Below are 23,763 nucleotides of genomic sequence, written 5' to 3' on the forward strand. Positions count from 1 at the left end.
AGAATCTTTGGGGTGGTTGTTTCCCACCCTCCTGTCAAAAGCATTCGTTTTACTGTAATTTATCTGACATAGCTACTAAGATGCTTGATACTTTTATATGCAAGGGTGCTGAAAAACAAAGAGTGAGGGAATGGGTTGTTAATGAAATTCTCTGATTGTAAAAAGCACTTTGGAATGATCAGGTGGTAAATAATAATAAGAGGAAATAACATAAAGTGCTTAGGTACTACAGCAAGTCACCATATAAATGCGGGAGAGATCAGACATGAATAGAATTTGCATTTTATGCAGCTGCTGCATGTGTATATAAAATATACAATAGCTAATTTTTCAATAATACTGGTAAAATATTGTTTAAAAATCTATTCTTATTGTCTTCTTATATTAAAAGCCATCGTGTAGGAAAAAAAAAAAAAACATCTGTCCTAGTGAAATGGTGAATGTGTGCAAAGAGGCTAGAAAAAGAGCCTCTTGCATACATGGAAAAAGAGCTCAAATAAAAGGAGAATGACAAAGAGAAAATAGCAACACTATTAGAACAGTTATGCAGACATGCACAAAGGCGATCTTCAAGAAACATCAGGGACAAATCACTCCATTAATGTGCGGCAGAGGAACTACAATGAGGATATACAGTCATATACCAAAAATACAGACACATGCTCTTTCTGTTTGCTGGGCTATTTTTATAGTGATAGTTGTTTTTGAATAGCATCAGAAAGAAAGGACTAAGAAGTATGGCTTTGTTTTGTTGTTGTTATTGTTGTCATTATTGCTTTTTAGTCTAGCTATAACTCCAACATTAACTCCATACTAGAGTCTACCAACAGTTCCGCAGCTGCTGCATGTGTATATAAAATATACAATAGCTAATTTTTCAATAATACTGGTAAAATATTGTTTAAAAATCTATTCTTATTGTCTTCTTATATTAAAAGCCATCGTGTAGAAAAAAAAAAAAAACATCTGTCCTAGTGAAATGGTGAATGTGTGCAAAGAGGCTAGAAAAAGAGCCTCTTGCATACATGGAAAAAGAGCTCAAATAAAAGGAGAATGACAAAGAGAAAATAGCAACACTATTAGAACAGTTATGCAGACATGCACAAAGGCGATCTTCAAGAAACATCAGGGACAAATCACTCCATTAATGTGCGGCAGAGGAACTACAATGAGGATATACAGTCATATACCAAAAATACAGACACATGCTCTTTCTGTTTGCTGGGCTATTTTTATAGTGATAGTTGTTTTTGAATAGCATCAGAAAGAAAGGACTAAGAAGTATGGCTTTGTTTTGTTGTTGTTATTGTTGTCATTATTGCTTTTTAGTCTAGCTATAACTCCAACATTAACTCCATACTAGAGTCTACCAACAGTTCCATGAACCCAGTGTGCACCGTGAAACTTGTCCTTAATTTTCTCATTGTTTTCCTTTAATACTTGTTCATAACCCAATGTTCACTCATTAGGTATGCTAAATTCTAGTCCATGATTCTCCTTTTAAAGAGGTGGAAAAGATGCAAAGAGTGAGGAAGATTTCTGTTAGCCATAGGGGAAGAGTCTGATTAGGATTCTGAGAAAGCAGAGACTAGGATGAGAAGCCCACTAGCTAAATAATCCTGACAACAGACGACTGAATTAGCCAAAATACACAATTCTCTTCCTGCCTTTGTTCTGTCATTTTGTCTAGTAAAGGGTTTTTTCTAGGATCTTTTTTGCCTCTGGTCTTTGAAAAGCAGGACTGGACTTGCACATTCAAATATATTTCAAAATATCTTGAATTTCCAACTTGGAAGAAAATACAAAACTTTCTCAGAGAAAGCAACCTCATACTCACAAAACTCACTTATTTCTAGAAGAGAAAAATGGAGACATAACTAACAACATAAAAGGACTATTATTAATAATAATGATATTAATAATAATACTTTGGATTCTAGAGCATGGTTATCACAAAGATTCACCTGTATTAAAGGAGACTCCAAGACAAAGGAGGTCTTTAAGCTATATTTCCATCTTCAGTATTCAGCCAAAGTTAGATACTCCGGAAAGCTGTAAATGCTCTCAGAATAGACTTTAGTAATGAGATTGGAACGAACGCTGGGACTATGGCATAAATGCATATCCCGGTCCTTGTTCTAAAAGTTAACTATTAAACCATATGTCTTTCATCCTGATTTGGTTTACTCAATTCTAGAAACAAGGACGTGCTGATCAGATTGCCTCGGGCAATTGAACACTTAGTGAAGCCTTTGTGAAGACAGTGTTCTCCCAATCCTACCCATAGGCTTCTATTACCAGACTATCAATTTTGTGTTACTGGTCAAGGATGAAAAGTATCTTCTTTTGGAAGAACACGTTCTTTCTCTCACTGAATTTTCTGGGTTGAGTACACTCAACATTTTAAATGCTTAATTCCATCCCCTCCCCAATTCTCTTTTGCTACTCTAGTTTATTCTTTTAATTATTTACAGACTTGCTTATCTGGACACTTCGTTCTAGTAGAGGCTGGCTGGTATTTTTCAACACCTTTTAGTGGAATGTGATGACAGAAGCGCAGAAAGAGAATAGGTCTTAATGGTGTTTTGAGGTCTCATCTGTGACTGATAGGGATCTTTTTCCCTTTATTGATCTTTTCTCAGGCACTGTTCACCCTATAGCTTGAAATGACTATGACAATGTTTGAAAAACTGTTTGTTGGTCATTTTCAAATTATATTTGAAAAATTGGCCATGTTTAAATTATATTTCAAAAATGTTGTGCAAGCTTCATTTTATCTCTGTTATAAGAAGGATTTTTTTTACAGTTGGTTTCAATTTCTTTGTAGAGTCATTATGGAAGAGAAAACCAGTCTACAACATTGTTTTTAAATGTGGTATGATTAGAAATATAACCATACTGAGTATATGTTCAAAATTTATTAGATCGGGAACCAGCAGTTAGCGTAATGGCTATGTCACTGGACTCCCACATATTCGACCATAGTTCACGTCCTGGACCCGGTGGCTTAAAACTCCTGCCGGGCGCCTGTGCGTGAGTGCTCAAGATCCCGAGAGGAGAATGGAGGAGAAGAGATTGCGGCGTGGCAATCCCCCCTGGGGGGTGATTTCTTGCTTTCTATCTCTCTATCTCTCTCTGTCTGTCTGGCGAGCACACACGCCCTCTAGCAAAAACCTCTCAAAAAAAAAATTATTAGTTCGAGCCATGAGCAGCTTTGAAAAGGAAAAAGAAGTAATAAGTCTTTGATATTTTTCACATGAACACCAACTCATACAAATGTTATAATTCACAAAGCTAGTGATACTCCACTGTTGGAAAGATATTTTCTCATGTCAATAATTCATGGGGCAGGGGTAGGGAGGGAATAGGGCACATATATGTGAAATTATCACCTATATTTTTGATAATAACTATCTTTGAATATGTCTTACTGCCTATGTAATGCTTACACTTGTAAAAATAATACAGTTAGGTTAGAACAACATGGCAGGATGTCAATTTCAAATAGTCCTGAGAATAACAATCTTTAACTTTTAAAATGCTGATCTTTTGAAGGTGTTCATTTTCTGGACTCATTTTTCTATTGTGTGTATGTGTGTGTGTATATATATATATATATACACACATATATTTTAGGAGACATTTCTTTTGTAAAGTTTATTTCGTGTGTGTGTGTATGTGCGTGTGTGTGTGAGAGAGACAGAGAGAGAGCACACTCACTGATACTCTCTCTCTCTCTCTCACACACACACACACACACACACACACACACCCTGCTTCAGTCAGCCCTGGCTCACAGGCACAAGCATGTCCTGCCTACTCAGCAAGATCTCTGGATGCCAGCCTAAAATACATCTATATGGATCAGCCTCCCAAAACATCTTCTTTTACTACTACACCACAATTCAGCCCCACCAGAACTCAATATTTTAGTAAGAATAAAAGTGGAAGATCTTTGAGATTAAGAGATAGGATATTCGTATTTGTTAAATATGGCAATATTTATTTACTGTTTTTTTTTGAGGAAGACTTTTCACTGTGATTTTTGATAAATAAGCTATAAAAGTTTCTGACTCTTCAAAAACTAAAAAAGAGAAACATCTACCCCACTATAAATTTATAGTAATAATAATACTGAAGACACATCAAAATTGGCAACTGTCTGGGTTTGACAGAAGGGAATTGAACATTCATTGCGATTATAGGAAGGGAGAGTATAAGAAATGCAGCCTAGGAAAAGAACTCATGATGTATAATCCCAAAGTCTAGTATCCTTTTTAATTTTTTTTTTTTTAGGTTGCCATAGGGTACATGTGTTCACTGGGTGAGGTGAGGAGTAGTATCTCCCCTCCAAAAGGGGGGATGACCACACCAAAATCCCTTCTCCTCTTTTCTCCTTTTGGGATTTTGGGCAAGCTTGTACACATGCTCATTGTGATTTTCAAGCTGCTGGGTCTGGGACTCAAACCTGCAATCGGCCACATGAGATATAGCCACCATATCCTCCATGTTATCTGCTGGCCCAAGCCTAGCATTCTTAAAGTAAGGCTTTTATAATTTTATTTTCAGTGTAATATTTTAAGAAAGATGATTCTTGGGGAAGGAGTTGTTATCTTTTGTTCTCTTCCCTTCCTTTTTTCCTTCCAGCTGAAGTTTCACTCTAAATGTGAAGGAAATTTCAGAGCTCCTCTTAGAGGTTCTGCCCCAAATGAAATAAATGGTTGTGGCAAAGTTACAAGTTAAGCTTGTTGACACAAACTCTCAGTCTTTGTTCAAAGCAAGGTCTTGGGCATTGGAGAGCAAACTGGTTAAATCAGTGTCCAACTGCACAATGCAATACTGAGTACTACCTTGGAAAATAAAGATTCTTGACTTTAAGGCTAGTCTTATCACTCACTGCTTTATTCTCAGGAGTAGAAGTATATAATTTAGCAACTGTTACCCGAGGAAGAGATAATGTACTATCTTTTGTACATATTATTCAAATTATTAACTGAGAGTGCTATATAAAAGTGATGTTAATGCCTCATAACAGAAACATTGATGCTGATGGATTAAAATGCATAAAATGTCTCCTGTATACAATTTTGAAATACTTCTACTAATAATAAATAATTTCCTTCTGAATATTTGCTGAAAATAATTACCAGATTTTAAATTTTGAAACAAAAGACTAGGACAGAACACAGGATGACCTTAATAGTAAATAAAAAATCTCTGGTCTATGAACCATTCATTTTAGGTTCTAATTTCTTCAAAATTAGTAATGACATTCTGCTGAAACCAAAAGGATTAGCAAAGGAAGTTGCCTATACTAATGTGCTTTTTTCTTTTCAGGAAATCTAGCAACTTCATAGCCTTGGGTCCATATTTCTATAAAATGACAACACAGTACTATCTCAATATCACTTGGTTTGCTGTGATGGAATTGGCTTTGCCCCTAGTTACATTATACTACAAACTTCTTTCCTAGTATCAATGATGTGAACATATAACCTGGTATAAGCATGTGATAATGGGGAAAGGATGATCTCTAGAGTCTTAGAAACTTGGGTTTGTGTCCTATTTCCATTCTTTTAACAAGTCCTTTAACCTATCTAGGTCAAGATTTTCTCCTTTATTAAATAAGATAATGGTACCTATTTCACAGAATTGTTGTGAGAATTAAATATAAAATGCTGGGCCCAGAGAGGTCATTCAATAATTTGTAGTCAAATTAACACATGCAATAAAATCTTGATAAAACACATTGATCCAGGATGGTTACTGTGCGAAGTAGGTCTGATAATCATGCTACAATATCAATTAAGCCAAAATAATTTGGTCATGTTAGCAATATTCTTTAGAAATTTTTAGAGATTTTTTTCAAATGACATTTTTCAAAGGTCAAGCTAGTTTATGGTTACATGGAACTGCATATTTAAAAGGGAGTTTTGTTCAGTTCATAGAAGAAGTATTGCTCCCCAAATCGTGGATCATAAAGATCTTCTATCACAAAAGATAACAGCAGCATTTAAAAACTTAGGTTTTGAAAACTATAGTAAAAAATGAATGCAGATTATCAGGATGAAATAAAGTGCCTTAAGTCAGAGCAACATGGAGAAGAAATTTGCTCAAATGAACAGCCTGGAGATGAAGAAGAAAAGAGTAAGACTTGAGAGAAACAGAAGAGTAAAGAGTAATAGAGAGTCCTATGAGACTGTAGGTTAAAACATATTCAAACCCTGACTCTAAGGTGAGAAGTAAAGAAGATTCAAGAATACATATCTGTGAGAGAAAAGCAGAAAGAGCAGTATTACTAGGAATGGAGAAACATTTAGGAATAAAATCCTTAAGTGGTATGTTCCAAGATAGTGTTAGCTGCAGAAAATACAAATATTGATGGGTTAAATCAGGACTGAGGAAAATATAAAACCAAATATGGGCAGCTCAGAGGGGGAAAAAATAGGCAGCTTGGTACTCAACTGTCATCACAATTCATTTGTGTTTCACATCCCACTGTTTGTGACATTAACAGAATTTCGAATTTAGCAATGTACTATTTTTGTATTGTGAATTTCTGTAGCCATTTTCCATATGTAGCTACCACTGCAACTAGCTATAATAGCCTTTTGATCTTTAAAATGCTTTTAATTAATACTATTCAAATTTGGGGTCACCTAAGACTTTCCAAGTTAATTCCCTTGTTTTGCCATTTGAAGTGGTGGTGTCCTTGCTATTTATTTGCATAAATCCCAAATTATTTGACCATTTTAGTAACAATCCTTTAGTGGCTTTTGCTTTTATTGTCATTTTCCAAAGACTAAGTTAGTTTTAGATTTTTTGAATTGTGTTTTCATTTACTGTGCTTTAGAATAACTAAATCAATCTTTTCACCAAGGCATTTAAATAGATCAAATTTAAATGTAGCACTCCTACTGTGCGTCAAACATTAGACAAAGCCATTTCAAGTGTTACTATCTATACAGTAGTTATAAAAATAATTTCATTATATACCTATATATTAATAGGCTTACATATATATTTTTTTTTTGAGAGATTTTCACTATAGGGCGCGTGCGCTCGCCAGACAGACAAAGAGAGACATAGAGACAGAAAACGAGAAATCACCCCCCAGGGGGGATGGCCATGCCGCAATCCCTTCTCCTCCATTCTCCTCTCAGGATCTTGGACATGCACGCACATGCGCCCGGCGTGAGTTTTAAGCCACCGGGTCCGGGACGTGAACCGCGGTCGACTACGTGGGAGTCCAGCGACATAGCCATTACGCTAACTGCTGGTTCCCAATAGGCTTATATTATTTTACACAGAACTTTTATGTCTTGTTATAGTTGTGGTTATTGTTAACGCATATGACTTATGGAATATTATTAGGTTCCAAGAACTCCACCAGAGATGAAACATACACACAATGCAAGGAAGATATTAGTGTTCCATTTCTCATTTGAGAACTTAGACAGAAAAAGGAACTCATCTCTACTTACATAATTTGTAAGTGCTAGAGGTGATAACCAGACACAGGGTCCTCTTCGTGCAACTAGAGAGTTCATGATCTTTTCAAATATAGTTCTGCTTTTTGTACTGAGGGAAGCCTACAGTTTTAAAGTTAACATCATGTATTGTCAAGATTCTACACAGCTTTTATTAAAATAATTATTTATTTAATTTTATTTATCATTATTATTATTATTTACATTTGCTACAGGGCACATGCACTCACCAGAGACAGAGAGAGAGAAAGAAAGAAAAAGCAGGCTGCTGGGTTCGAACTCTACCTGTCTGCCATGTGGGAGTCTAGAGCCTTAACCACCATGCCACCTGCTGGTCCCCTACATAACTTATAAAGACAAGTTCTTATTCCACCATGTTATCATTATCATGTACATTTCCACAGTACATCTGGATTGATGTTCACAAGCCTTTGCTTACAGAATTCAATTTAACAAACATCCTTTAGGCACATACTGTGTGGCATCTGCTAGGCTAGTTATCTTTGCTCATTCACTACCTTGCTAAGACACAGAGCTGACAAATGCAATTTCCCCTTTCCTTAAGATACTCTCTTTAGGTAGTTTATCTTTAGATAAACTATTTCTAATCCTATTCCACCACTGATGATAAAAACAAAAGTTAGAACTTTCAGAAAAAAATAGGACTTTGGATTTAATTTTTTTTTTGAGAGGTTTTTGCTATAGGGCACGTGCGCTCGCCAGACAGGCAGAGAGAGACAGAGAGACAGAAAGCGAGAAATCACCCCCCAGGGGGGATGGCCACACCGCAATCCGTTCTCCTCTCGGGATCTTGGGCATGCACGCATACGCGCCTGGCGTGAGTTTTAAGCCACCGGGTCTGGGACACGGACTGCGGTTGACTACGTGGGAGTCCAGCGACATAGCCATTACGCTAACTGCTGGTCCCTGGATTTAAATTTTTTTAAAAAAATAAAACAAATCCAATATATCACAAATTTTTGACACAAAACATGTAACATGAGGGCATTTAAGGCAGATGTAAGCATCATTTCTACATAGAAATAGAAATTTAGTCTGTACAGTGTCATGTATCTACTGAGCTAAATCATATTATAGTTTACATCTATTGAAACCCAGATTCTTAATGTATACTGTGAAGGTGGTATCTGACCTATCCTTAGTAGGAAAAGTATATTGGGTTGCTTCGTCAGTAGTGATAATGGTGTTGAAATGGATGAAATACAATGAAAAAAATGTTAATAATTACAATCATATTCACTATAAAAATGATGGCATTTATGGAATACTATGTGCCAAGTGCTGTGATTAGTATTTTACATGCATTATCTTGTCTATTTCTCAAATTATGGCTGGGGTAAGTACTGTAATAATACAATTTAACAGAGAGGTACATTGAGACACAGAAACCCAATAATCTGGCCAAGATCACATAGATAGAAAAGAGGTACAGCTAAATTGTAAGCCTATGGAGTCTCTCACATCTCCTCCGGATGGGGATTATGACAGGGGCTAAGATGCTTTATTCAGGAGAATACAATCCTCATGGTATTCTGTCTATGTCACTAGGGTTGGGGCCCATTCAGTGTATAAGCCCAAATCTGACGACAGTTAACAAGTGTTAAAGTTTGAGTTGCAGTTATTCACATTGGCTACCAATTAAAATGCCCCCTTCCGAGAAGCTACAGCTGGCTAGCATAACCCTAGAACATAATACATGCTCAAAAAAGTATCTGATGAATGTTAACAATGGTTTCTCTAAGCAGTGAGTTAACAGGTGATTTTCCCTTTTTAAAATAATGTGCTTTTCAGGCCCAGCCACTGTGGTGTAGTGGTAACACGTGTGCCCCGCAAGACGGGAAGCCATATTCCCACTGTGGATTCAGATTCCCAGGTCAACTTGAAAACATACCGGGCACGTGCAATGGCATTCAGGGTCCTGAGGAATTAGAGGGCTGGGGAAAGAGGGTAATGAGGACCACGTCTGTACCTCTCTCTCTCATGCACACGTATATTCTATCAAGAAGAAAAAAAAATCATTTTCCTATTGTCTAAAATATTTTCACCATAGAGGTGTATTACTTAGGCAATCAAAGAGTAAGTTAGATAGGATTACTTTTTAAAAATTCTTTCGGTTTTGTTTTACTATAAAGCTTTAGTCTCAGTTTAAATATTATTTCATCTGGGAAGCCTTTCTAGTGGTTTACTCTCTGACCTTTTCTAAGACTCCTTATTCTGTCCTTCACAGAACCTTATGACAGCCACATACTACAGTTAATATCGTATTTCTCTACTTTATGTGAATTTCCTTGAAGACTGATCCCATATTTTATCTACCTCTTTGGACCTCTATGGATTCAGAGTGCCTACCATTTAGCTCAATGAAAACACCCAGAACACATAAACCAGAAAAAAACAAAAAGGTGAAAACAAAACAAGTTAGAGTTGACTACGCACACTTCTTGATTCACACAAATGACTTGACTGTCCTCTTTCATACCTACAGGTCTCCATGGAAAGGAGTTCCCTACAATGAGACATGTCCTGAATTGACTGGTATGTTTTCTGGAATACTTTGCAAATACATCAAAGAATATGTACATTTATACTTATATACCGATTATGCAATAACGTGGAGATAATCGTAAGTCCTGGGGAATAAAGGAGGCATTATCTCAAAACTGAAGCATTTTTTTAGATACACATTTTATTTTTATTTTAAATTCAGTAGTTTATTCCCTTCCTACACCATTATGATATAAACTTCATGAAAGTAGGAAATTTTATTCATCATTGTATCCTTACTCCCTAGAAGAGGTGATGACATAAAATTTTCAGTAAGTATATGTTGAAAAAACAAAAAGGAAAGGAAAAAAAAATGTATAGAAGTTTCCAAAATATTTACAATATCGCTCAGGAAAGGATAAAGAGGGAGGATGTCCTCAAAACTTTTCCAGGAAAATATAAATTATGATGAAATGACAAGCACTCATCCTATTCCTCAGAACAACTACCTAATTCATTTCTTCTTGTGTAGTATGCCCCTTCTAGCCTGTCAGTACCCAATTTCTGGCACTCCTGTAACTTAGGGAGCAAAGAAGTCAAGGGAAAAACAGCTCAGGTCCCTTTGTAGAGTGCATCATGGGCAACTAAGGAGGCTCCACTGAGGCTCAAGCATCTCCCAGGCCAGCTGAGTCACCAGTAGGGCATGGAAAAGAGAGACACAAGTCCTCAAATGGTCTGGTGCACTCATACATTTTCCTCTTTCTCTCAAAAAAGGATACTGGTAATAAATTAGTACTTGATGGGAGAAAAAGGATTAGGAGGTCTCATGATATTCCTCATCCTAGCTTTGGGGGATAATCTCCTCTGGGAGGAAGAGGAGGACTCCACAGGGTTTTCTTATGTTTTGCGACTTCCAAAATGTTTCATGGTTTTTCTATGCAAAACTGCTATGAATAGTTACCTATAGTGCTATACTTTGATGTAGAACTTTGAGTTTTACTGAACGAACAGATTACAAGGCAATTCATAGTTATCTTAGTATAGATAAGGTAATATCCTAGTAATAAAATTATCCTGCTCACCATTTTTTTTCAGACAAGAGATTGACTCTCTTTTATCCATCTTTGTTTATCTAGTTCCCAGACCTAACATATGACTTAGCACATAGTAGTTCTCAATAAGTGATAGCTTTAAAAAGTACAAGACGTTCTCTAAAATTGTGAGATATGGCTTAAAAGACTGAAGCAAATTCATAGTGTTTTTCTAAGCTAGATCTTTGCAGTTTCATTAGTAGGCAATTACAACATACTATTGAATATGCATTACTGCTTTTGTTAATGCTAATATAATAAGCTTTCACCAATTGTGGTAGGGAGATCCTACCATTTTGTGCTCCTTTACTAGATATCTTAAAGTCTTAATTTTAAAACAGTTGCTTCTAAATTTAGCACACACAACTACCCTGGGTAGTTCCCTAAACCGACGATCCACAGGCTCCATCCTCAAAACTTTTGATTCTGAAATTCTAGAATGAGTTCCAGTAATCCCCATTTTAACAAATGCTCTAGAAAATCCCAATTCAGGTTATCTCTAAGTAATCTTGATACAGGGGGTCCTTGGCCCACTTACTATGGATTAGGCTACAAGGTGAAATGTAATGACAGAAAATATTTTATTACTCTTATGGATGTTATAAATTGCATAACTTTTCATGCTTTTTGAGTTGACTGCAAGAAAGTTCAAAGGTAAAGGTGTAATACTTCACTGAAAGTAGTTTGTGTTCTTACCTGTCTTGACTCCATTTTTATATCCTTACTGTTGATTGTTTTATCTTTCTTATTTCCAATTCACGTATTTTACTATGTTATGTGTTTATTTTTCTTCATTAGACATTTTAATTCCCTTACTGGAACAAAGTGTCACTAATGAAGAAAACGAAAACATCTGTGTGTATGTCCACCTATGTGTATGTGTGTGCATAATTTGTGTATGTATATATTACACACACTCAAAATAAAAAGTAAAAATGAATCTCCCAAATAGTAGAGGTATTTCACAGTGTTTGGGCTAGTGGATTCACTTGATTATTTGCAGTACTGAAATTTAAGGAGATATAATATTAAAATATCATCATGATGAGATTCATGTGAAACTGGACACAGGTATTATCAGTACCTGATCATTAATTCTGACACCCTTCAGGTCTGAAAGCCAACAGTAGCTGTTTTAAAATCTCTGTATTCAGTCTTTAGACTACACAAAAATGTCCTTAACTTAATCAGCCTACAAAAGTAAACTTTGAAAACATATTTTCTTTATAAAAATTATATATGTGTATATACCTGATATAGAAACCTTTATTTTTTATTTAAATCTTCAGACCAAATACTTAAATCCTTTGCTTCTATTATTATTTCCTTTTAATGAAATAATTTCCATTAAGCAACCAAGACTGATAAGTCATCTCAACACTGACAATTTCTACTCCACTGATGTAAGTTCACCTTCTGTATTTTCCTCTGATTATGATCCATCCAGTGTTAGTCGAATTTGAATTAAAGTTAATTAAGGTAGACAAACTTTAAGGACACAAACTTAGTACAACACACATCTTGATTTGTGCTTACATGACCACTCTGAGATGACCTATTACTATATTTGGGACCGAAACAGGATTTTAGATTTTTTATTAATTTCTAAATCTCATATCCTTCCAGATTCAAAAGAAGTATAGAACTACCTGGGAATAATGCCAATTTGCACTTGTTTGGTTATTGCTCTCCCCTTCCCTCCCCCCTCGCCCCCAGCATGGGCAACCAATAGCTGATTCATACTTCCATTACATCACAGCTGGATTACAGAAGTGGCTCTTTAGTCTGGCCTCCGCATGTCTCTTGCAACTCATTTGTAGATAGTCCAGAAACTAGCAGCTGGACTTCATTTTTGTTCCAACAGTCACCATTTTATAAAGTTTCTCTGAGTTACTGTGAGTTTCACTGATGACAAGTCCAAAGCTCCAAAAGGTATTGAGATATAGTGGGTTAAATCAGATAGAAAAGACTACCATCAATTTGCCACTCAACTACACTTTGCCGTTGATTCCATATATATTAAAAGGTTGTATTGACATGACATTTTTCTCTCATAGAACACTAAGAAAATACTTTGAAAATGTAAGTGGTTACAAAATATATTTTAAAATGAGAGTGCTCTATTTTTTTTAAACTAGCATAGAACTCTGGTTCAATTTTTGAGCCTTTCCAAGTTCTTATAATTCTGTGGTATTCATAATAAAGCAGGCAGATGGTTTAGTCTCTGAACATATGCTTTAAATGCCCCCTTTGCTAGTTCACAATAATGGACCAAATTTTGCCCTCAAATAGTCAAAGAAACTTTTAAAAGGCTGCCTCTTGAAATCTGAGGACAGAATGTGATCTAGTGGGAATTAAACCTTTAAAAAATATATTTTCTAAACTTTCTTATGACCTCTACTCTACTTACTAAAGACAAGCAATCTTTTCTTGATAAAATAAGATATAGTTAGGAAAAATACTAGCTAGAATTCAATGGTCCAAGGAATAGATTAGATTGAAAATTACAAGTTTCATTAATTTATATTATAAAATTCTGATTCTTTAAAACCTTATGAGAGTCATCTGATTTAATTTGTGTGATTACCAGATTTTTCTATTTTTATTATTCTTCCTATTATTATTACTATCATGCAAATGTTTTATTATTAAAGCACTTTGCAATTATTAATTAATTTAATATAAATTATGTTTATGCCTTTGTTTAAAATCCATGTTATTCATAGTTATTACAACCTTAAAATGCTATTTCACCAGCCAATTATTCTCATTTCAGAAACAGTTTGTTGTCGATGAAAGCACATTTCCCAGGTTTTCACAGAATACGCAGTTCAGCCTCAGTGGATGTATGGCGTTTGATAATACTGTTCACTTAACTAGTTGGACTAACAAGAGTATCTCTGTTTCTTATTTTCTACACTTTGAACATAGGATGAGCCTGCATTTCCTCTTTTTCATATTTGTATGTATTTAAATGACATTTTGAAAACACCTCTAAACCAGTCTCTCCTATCTTAGATTGTCCACAAACACAGTAGTCTGATCAACATTACAGATAAAAAGACCACACAGTTGACAATAAGGATACTTCAGTTATTATAAAAGCCTGAAGTTTAAGTAACTATTCTAAAACTATATTGTCCCTTTAGAAATTCTCAGTAAGAACTAGCTTGGTATTAATATAAAACCATATTTACTTTTACAAATAAATGCAATAGTTGTACTCAAATGTGTCTGAGACACTATTAAGACGCGTCATAATTAACAATATTGAAAGTAACTAAGGATCTTTAAATCAAGCAGTAATTGTATACATATAACCACAAATATGTGAGCAAAGTTTATAGCTATTATTGGGACAAACCACCAACATATTTTTCTACTGATAAAGACAAATAAGTTTTGAGAAAACCCTCTTTCCTTACGGCTCTAACTTTCACAATAAAGGCAGCACTGAAACTAAATACTCAACTTAGAAATATGCTGAAACGTATTCCAATAAACAAGCTGATTAAAAAAACTCACCAGACTAACAGTTATGCTTTTCCCCCTATCTTTCCCTTGTTCTTTCACTTTCCAAGCACACACAATCACACTTACCTGCACAAGTCTGAAACATCAGTCTATGTATTTTTTTTGAAATGTACTCTGTACCGATGCATTTTTCTGTGTTTCTTTCTAACCCTCGGGAATGTTAAGAATTTAGGAAGAGAGCCACAGCTTAAGAGAGCAATTATTTGCCAGTAAATACTCAATTTGCTTGTCCTGTGATTTTTCTTCTAACTTGCATATTCAATAATCCGTCCCTGACTGCGTCACGAGCACAAAAAGTCTTTTCTCCAAAGGAGAACACTTTCGCCAATCAACCTTCAGCCATGCCAGGGCACAGCTCGTCAGGGTGATTTGTTAGCTTTAATTAATAATTCCTCACGCTGGCCATTTTCACAAATAACGCAGTGAGACTGGGACTCTAGATGGCTATGATTCAGGCCGATAAAACTACAGTGGAAACTGGGTGGGGAGGGGAGTGGGGGAATTCGGAGGCCGTTTATAAACACCTCTAATCATACTCTTTCAGTTTCCAATATAGAGGACATCTCAGCTGAATTATCACGTTATGTCCACCAATTTGTATTCACATGGAAGCCATATGTTCCTCCACTTTATCTGCTAGGGCCTCCCTGGTGCCAAGGCAGTCACTGGGTAGACAACATTTACAAAAGAGGTCTCTAGCCTCGGGATTGCAAAAGTTTACTGCAGGGTGAAGTTGAGAAATCAGACGTATACGGCACTCCTCGGTGAGCTTGTGTAACAGTCTGGAAACACAGAAGTACGAGTTAGGAGTGTCAGATTTTCTCTTATCCTGCTCTGTGATACTGAACCTTTCATTTAGCCTTGTTTAAAAATCTCATACCTTATCCACAAAACAACAACAATGGCTGATTTGTTCATGCATTCCACAAGCATGATTGATTCCCAACCATATGCCACACAATGTATTAAATGCTGAGAATTTTGTTGAAAATAAGACTCTTCCAATTAATTACCATAATCAAAGTAGTCTTTTTTTTCTTTTTCTTTCTTTCTTTCCTTTTTTTTTTTTTAACACGTAGAGATAATGTACTTGAACAAAGCCACCACACAGGTACTGTGCAAAGAAAACCAAGAATTTCTGACACTTTCAATGTGGTTCAATCAAAGAATCAGTAATCGACAGCACATTTGAGTCCACTGTGCAAAAGTGATGTTTTGAGTAAAAACTGAAGAACATGAAAATGTAAAGAAGAACAGGTAAAAAAAAATTCTCTTTCAAAGATTAGAAAATGTCTCTCAAAGTGACTAGAACACTCAGAAGCATATTAATATGTTCATAAGCATTTTCATAAGGTTCACAAGCACTTGAAGAACATGCAAAGACAGGAAATTTTATTCATATCCCTGATCTAATATGTGTGTGTATGTGTGTGTGTGAGAGAGAGAGAGAGACTGCAAGTTCATTTATTGGATACATATTTATTGAGCACCCACTGTAGCTCAGGAACTGAATAATACTGGCTATCCAGAGATAAATAAAGCACAGGCTCTGTCTTCAAGGCACTCACAATTTAGTCCCTAGGCTCTAAAAAATACACATCGAAACAGAAAACTGTAATACAAGATAGCAACAGCAACGATATAAATATTCATAAAAGTATGGGACAGGGCTTCTACAAGGGATACATGAATTATTTCTAGAGTAGGAGTACCCAGAGATAGAGAGAATATTCTAGGAAGAGACACCCTTTCTAAACTATTATTAAAGTTATTACCAGTTGTAAGAACTATGAAATTTAATCCACAATAATTTCAGATAAATGTTTCAGATAGTAAAGATTTCAAGGTTTAACAATACATTTATTAAGAAAGAAGGTCCTCCAAATTATAATGTCTTGACATAACCTGAAACTATGTGGCATCTCCAGTACTGGCACAAATAGTGACATATACTGTCCTGCCCACTTTCAGTGTTTCAGTTGTCTCAGGCAAATAGGAACTGTGTGTGACACACACTGCCTTTTTGTGTTTTCCAGCCCATTTATCTTCTTTTACTATGTGAATACCTGTACAGCTTCTGTTTTCATTGTACCATAAGGTAAATCATATCTACATGACTGTTAAAGGAAGGGAAAAATCTATATCCATTTTGTGGTCACACATAAACCTCTAGCCAGAGAGCGCATACTATATAGTACTAGGGGTACAAATGTTAAGTCAGGGGGATAAAAATGATACTCCTGAACTCCAAAAGAGGCTTGTTCAGAGAAAGTAAATTTTCTTGGTAACTGTGCAGAGTTTTAATAATACTGAGCATTTTGTTTTATATTACATTCAATAGTGTGAGGCAACAGCCAGAATTCTGCATTTACCATATATTAGTAATATCCAGTCATTTGATGCATCCATATTTTGTATTAATCCACTCAAATATATATTTATTGAGCTCCTGCTGTGTACTGAGCACTTGCCAGTAATTGTTTGATTTTTATTCCAGTAACACTTATGAATATTAGTAGTTAACATTTGTTGAGTGCTTACTATATGCTAGAGACTGATCTTAGGACTTTACATATATATGATATCATTTAATCCTCATGGACACTAAATGGTAGACACTAGATTATAAAACTCACAAGCAGTGAAGCTAGACATGCACTGTATGAGTCCATCATAAATATGTGCAAGAATCAATTTCATCATTTTATATTTACATAATCATACTTAATATTTGTTATTTTTAGTTTAGAAAAATGCAGGTGGTTTTGAAATTAACTTGAGTTAAACTAACCCCTTACATTTAAATGTTTTCCTTTGTTCATGACACAGTATATGCATGTGCACAAGAGAGAGAGGAGCGAGAGGGAGAGAGAAAGAGAAAGAGATGAGTACCCGCCCTAGGGTCTAGTCATGCTATGATCCCCCTTCTCTACTCCTTCAGCCCTTTGAATCTTGGGCATTTGTATATGGGCCCAGTGTGACTCAGGCTGACTAGACTGGGCATGTGAACCTCAGTCGCCATGTGGGATTTGGTTTTTCTTGAGCAGCACATTTACCGCTGTGCCACGGAGGCGGCCCATATACCCTTATCTTTAATGAGAGTATGTGTCACAAATAAGACTGTAAAGTAGTGTGAGATGGTGTCAACAGGCTAGTACACCTGTTGGGAGACAAACTGACAACAAGCTTACGTTGGCTTATTTTTAGGTTATAAAAACTAGCACTATAGAACCACATGCTATACCAGTTCCATTCCTCCTTATTAAAATTACATCGCTAAATATGGTAATTCAAACTCTTCTATATCTATAGAAACAGAGTGAGATATTAGTGTGAAAAAGGGGAAGGGTATTTTTGAGTCAAAAATATTCAGGTTTGAATCCAGCTTGGTCATTTAGTTGCTTTATTTCCTGTGACAAATCAATTAGGTTCTCTGAAGCTTAATTTTCTTATTGCTAAAATGGCTTGTTGTGAAAATTAAAGGAGATAACATAGTTAAGGTGCATGGCATAAAAAGCAACCTAAAATAGGTATATAATGCATGTCATTTAAATTTTGTCATATACAACTGAGATTTACTACTACTGGACTAAATGACACATATTTTATCTAAGCCTGTCTTAGCTAATAAATGTAAATAAGTCTTAGCTAAAGCAAATAGGACTTGATAGTTTGGTAGATTTTTCTTTGAGAGTGTTAATAATATAGTTGAAATGGCTTTATTTAAGAAAAGAGAGTCCCAGACAAAATAGAGGTAAATGACACAGTAGTTGACCAGTTAATAATAGAACAAATTCTTATTTTTCCAAGTTATTAATACAATATTACATTTTACTTCATGGATATGGAAAAGCTTTTTGGACTCACTGGGTAAGCCATGTTCTCCTCATATAACCTCAAGCTGCTAACGCTGCTAACTACCAGTACTTCTCTAACTGGAAGCACTCTAATACCCTCTCCACATGCCTCTCTCTTGACATTGATTAAGAGCAGCCATCTCTAATTCTTAACCTAAACAGAGCAAGTATTTATAAAGAACATTTATTTATGGTGATAAAGTTGGTTCTAGGTAAAATAGGAAGGTATTTTTTTTTTATAGAGGGTTCAATGGGGGTGAGGGTTGGGGGCTCCAAGAAGGCTCCTAAAGTTTATTTGCAGGTATATGCAAAGTTTCTCTTTTGGGTAAGGGACTCCTGTAACCTCCATTATTGGTCCTTATTCTATAGCCTCTGGCTGAGATCAGGTTTGTATGTTTGTACCTGGAAGTTAGTGGATAAATTAATGAGTACAGGGATTGTCAGGACAGCTCAAACCTTAGTAGGTTCTCCTAGATAACCAGGGCTTCCTAGCATCTGCTTAGTACGAAATCCTAATTGGTAGAAATAAAATTGTGAAAGACTACTTCCTGTACTCTTTCTCCAGGATACTAGTATTGGTAATAATACCTTGATAAATTTTTGGCGTGGTTTGGTTCCTGATTCCATATCAGCCATTTGGGTTTCTAGCCTTATGTAAGGAAATTTTATCTTCTGGTTGAAATGATGACAAGCCGAAGTTATTGGGTTGTTGGAAAAGTCATGCTGCATTATTGCACAGAAAAGCAGAAAAAAATATGTCATGACTTTTCTGACAACCCAATATTACAGAGACATTTTAAAATACATGCTATTTTTCTAACCCTTTTCCAAATAAATACAACATACCTTACAATTTCCAAGCTTATATAAATCCCTACCACCTTGGAAAGTTTTACTAAGTGATACCTAGATAATGAAGTGGAGGGGAAGGTAATTTAATCCTAGATTTAAATTTAAGTTCCTGTCTAAAGAATTTTAGAACTCAAAATTCTAAAATTGTTGGTTAAAACATGCTTCTAATTGCAATTGATCGATAAATTTGGTTATATATTTGGTAATGAGTTAAAAACTCACATCTTTTTTGAGTTCCTTGTTCTCTGAGGCATTGCTTTTTCAGTGAAAAGTCCTCAACCTTCACAAATGTGAAAAACAAGATTCTCTAAAGGAAAAAAAATGTTTCTTGTCAGAAAACTAGTCATGGCTAGTTCACAGGATGACGAAATCCAAGATTGTATCAGCTTCCCTATGACCTTGCTATGTGATTTGCTATAAGTCACTGAATATCCTCCTAGCTCTCAGTTTTCTTTTATTTATGATACTTAAACAATATTATCAAGCTACTATGACTCATGTATTTTGATAACCTCATAGAACATATTAAATCCTTAAATTCCAGAGTATCAAAATGAAAACCGAAATTGATTGACTAATCCCAATATCCTGTCCACCCTTAAATAACATCATTAGTATTGCACAGAAAAGCAGAAAAAAATATGTCATGACTTTTCTGACAACCCAATATTACAGAGACATTTTAAAATACATGCTATTTTTCTAACCCTTTTCCAAATAAATACAACATACCTTACAATTTCCAAGCTTATATAAATCCCTACCACCTTGGAAAGTTTTACTAAGTGATACCTAGATAATGAAGTGGAGGGGAAGGTAATTTAATCCTAGATTTAAATTTAAGTTCCTGTCTAAAGAATTTTAGAACTCAAAATTCTAAAATTGTTGGTTAAAACATGCTTCTAATTGCAATTGATCGATAAATTTGGTTATATATTTGGTAATGAGTTAAAAACTCACATCTTTTTTGAGTTCCTTGTTCTCTGAGGCATTGCTTTTTCAGTGAAAAGTCCTCAACCTTCACAAATGTGAAAAACAAGATTCTCTAAAGGAAAAAAAATGTTTCTTGTCAGAAAACTAGTCATGGCTAGTTCACAGGATGACGAAATCCAAGATTGTATCAGCTTCCCTATGACCTTGCTATGTGATTTGCTATAAGTCACTGAATATCCTCCTAGCTCTCAGTTTTCTTTTATTTATGATACTTAAACAATATTATCAAGCTACTATGACTCATGTATTTTGATAACCTCATAGAACATATTAAATCCTTAAATTCCAGAGTATCAAAATGAAAACCGAAATTGATTGACTAATCCCAATATCCTGTCCACCCTTAAATAACATCATTAGCACCACTTTTTTAACTATAAAAATGGGTCTCATCATCTTTACATTTTTCATCAAATCATGTACTGGAATTAATAGAGCAAAATGTATTGAAATTTTCAATAACTTTTCATATATGCAGATGAGGTGATAGATATGTTAATTGGCTTGACTGATTCTTTCTACAATGTATACATAAATCAAACCTCATGTTGTACCCCATTAAATACACACAATTATTTGTCAACTAAAAACATATAAAAAAATATCTGTAGCATAATCAAGTATGGGAGTTGAATTTTAAATATATTAGAGGAACTGACTTTAAAATATCAAAGCAAAAGATGAGGTTAATGTGTCCAAACATCTTCAGATACTTGTGAAGAAAGAATATTGGAAGTCAGGGGCAATACTGCCTTTTATTTGTGTGGCTGGCTGCATTATATGGTGGATCCAAGACCCCAGTAATGACAAAACAGACTCAGGAGAAGTGATTTTAAGCAGACTAATAAATGATACACAAAATAAAATTTATTCATTAATAAGGTGGTAGAAATGCTATTCCTGTGCTCCTAGACCAGAACTATCAGCATCTTTTTATATTTGGCAGAGTCGTGGTTCCGAAGTGGCCTTTCCAACCTCCTTCCACCTCTCATTTCTTGCCCAGTGCTGCCAGGTGGGAGTAATGACCAAAAGGAGGGGCAAAACAAATAGAGGCACTCACTGCACCAGGAGCCACTCCAAGGATCAAAGTGCCGATTCAACTACGGTTGCCAAAGCCAGAGCCATAGTGGGTGGCTTATCGTCCCGGTGCCCTGAAAACCACGGAGGCCACCCCTGTAAGTCAGCACCTGGTAATGCAGGCTTCTCATTCTGCTCGGGAGGACTACCTGGTGAGAACACAATGTCTCTATTTCCTTACCCATGCATGGCATTTGATTTTCACTGAAGCCTGTGCCGGTATTATTATGCTTTTTGAGTGACTTAAGTCTAATAGACAATGTACAAATCACACAAGGCAGAATTTCTGTCTACTATGATTTTACACTTTTTGGAAATCGAAGGAGAACTCTTGATATTCCTATACCAATGGGTAAAATTTTGAGCAACTAACAGATAATCAATTTCTAGTGTTTTTTATCAGATATATTTCTTTAGTTTTTTTACCTGCCGTGGGAAAACAATACATGAATGTTTCACATATCCAGCATTCTCAAAATCACTTATAGAGTTATCTCAATTTAACATGGTCAGGAATCCAAAATACAGAAAACGGATCCTTTAGGAAACCAAAAGAAGTTCTATATATTGGGTCACTGGGAAAGTCATGAGGCATTTTTGTATGGAAAAATACGTCATGACTTTCCCAATGATCTGACAGTACATATTATTGCTCAAATTCATCTTTACTTATTTAGGAGATTTTAACTTGGTACCAATTTACTTTTCTTTAATACACAGTAATATCAGTAATCTAGACTCTCCATCTGGAGCACTTACAGATGAAAACAAAATGACAAAGTGTATTCATGTTGGGTAAATTCACTTTACAAGCTATAGTGATGCATAGTGATTGAATGTATAAAATAAATAATGTATATATAAAAGAAAAAGAAAACGCAACAACAGTTATTAAGAAATAACCACTTTGGGACCAGCAGTTAGTGTAATGGCTATGTCGCTGGACTCCCATGTAGCTGACCACAGTTTGAGTCCTGGACCCACTGGCTTAAACTTATGCCGGGCGAATGTGTGTGCGAGCCCAAGATCCTGAGAGGAGAATGGAGGAGAAGAAACTGCGGTGTGGCCAACACAAGGTGATTTCTCGCCTTCTATCTCTCTGTCTCTCTCTGTCTTTCTGGCGAGCACACGTGCCCTATAGCAAAAACCTCTCCAAAAAAAAAAAAAAAAAGAAAAGAAATAACCTCTTTGGGGGCCAGCAGGTAACATGGTGGTTAAGGGCACTGGACTCCCACCTGGCTGACTGCAGTTCAAGTCCTGGACTTGGCGGCTTGCTTTCTCACTTTCTCTCTCTCTCTCTCACTCTGTCCCTCACTGGGCAAATTAAAATAAATAAACAAATAAATGAATAAAGTTAAATAAAATAATTATTTTAAAAATAAAGAAAGAGAGAAAAAAATGACCACTTTGGGGGCTAGCATGTGGACTGGTGGTTAAGGTGCGGGATTCCCACATGGCTAATTGAAGTTCAAGTCCCAGACTCAGTGGCTTGAAAATCATTCCAGGTATGTTCATGTGTGCCTAAAATCCCAAGAGGAGAATAGAGGAGAAGGGATTGTGGCATAGCCACTGCCCTTCCATACCTCCCCTTTCTGGAGTAAATTCTCACTTTTCCTCTCTCTCTTTCTTTCTTCAGTGCGTGCAGATGCCCTATGGCAAAAACCTAAAAAAAAAAAAAAAAAAAAAAAAAAAAAAAAAAAAAAAAAAACAGAAAAGAAATGACCAGTGTATATCTCAGAATGAAGAAGAGCTGAAGGATGTGAGAAAATGATGAAGGATCAAAGAAGTAAGTACAGCTTGCAAACAAATTTATACTTTAGCTCTGCCTAAAATAACGGGGCAAAGTCTTGTATGAAAATAGTGTTCATAATTGTTATGTTGCCTATTAGCCCCTATCCCCCAATTCATACATTGAAATCCTAACCCTGATATTTCAGAATGTGACCTTATTTGGAAGTAAGGTTGTTGCGTAAATTATTTTAGATGAGGTACCATGAGGGCAGAGTGGGCCTTTGATCCAATGTGACTGGTTTCCTTTGAAAAAGGAGAAATTTGGACACACACAGGCAGGGAGAACACACTGAAGGCAGAGGAAGAGAGAGACGGAGGTGCTTCTACAAGCCAGTGAATGCCAAAGAGTGCCAACAAGCTACCAGCAGTGACGTGACAGGCATAGAATAAATTGCTTTTCACAACCTTTGTAAGGAACCATTTCCTGTAACACCTTGATCTCAGACTTCTACCCTCTAGAACTGTGGGACAGTAGATTTCTGTTGTTCCAACCACTCAGTTTAAGGCCGTTTGTCATTGCAACACTAGGAAACCAATTCAACAATGATCTGGGAATCATCACTTGAAGATTAA

The 23,763-nt window shown here is 35.7% G+C and overlaps 1 protein-coding gene across 18 annotated transcripts in view; it reads right to left on the reverse strand.

Moving 5' to 3' along the window:
• ZBTB20 (zinc finger and BTB domain containing 20) overlaps window positions 1-23,763 on the reverse strand; it is an 885,897-nt gene that overhangs the window by 435,445 nt on the left and 426,689 nt on the right. The window contains exon 1 of one of the 18 annotated variants that reach the window (XM_027765672.1): window positions 14,687-15,080. The exons of 16 other annotated variants lie outside the window; for them this stretch is intronic. The gene's annotated coding sequence lies outside the window, so the exon portion shown is untranslated. Of the gene's footprint in view, window positions 1-1,964; window positions 2,075-14,686; window positions 15,081-23,763 lie in introns of those variants that run through there. One more of the 18 variants, XM_027765673.1, reaches the window with a different exon arrangement.

The sequence above is a fragment of the Tupaia chinensis genome, unplaced genomic scaffold (genome assembly GCF_000334495.1).
Source record: "Tupaia chinensis unplaced genomic scaffold, TupChi_1.0 Scaffold139218_1, whole genome shotgun sequence".
Taxonomy (NCBI): domain Eukaryota; kingdom Metazoa; phylum Chordata; class Mammalia; order Scandentia; family Tupaiidae; genus Tupaia; species Tupaia belangeri.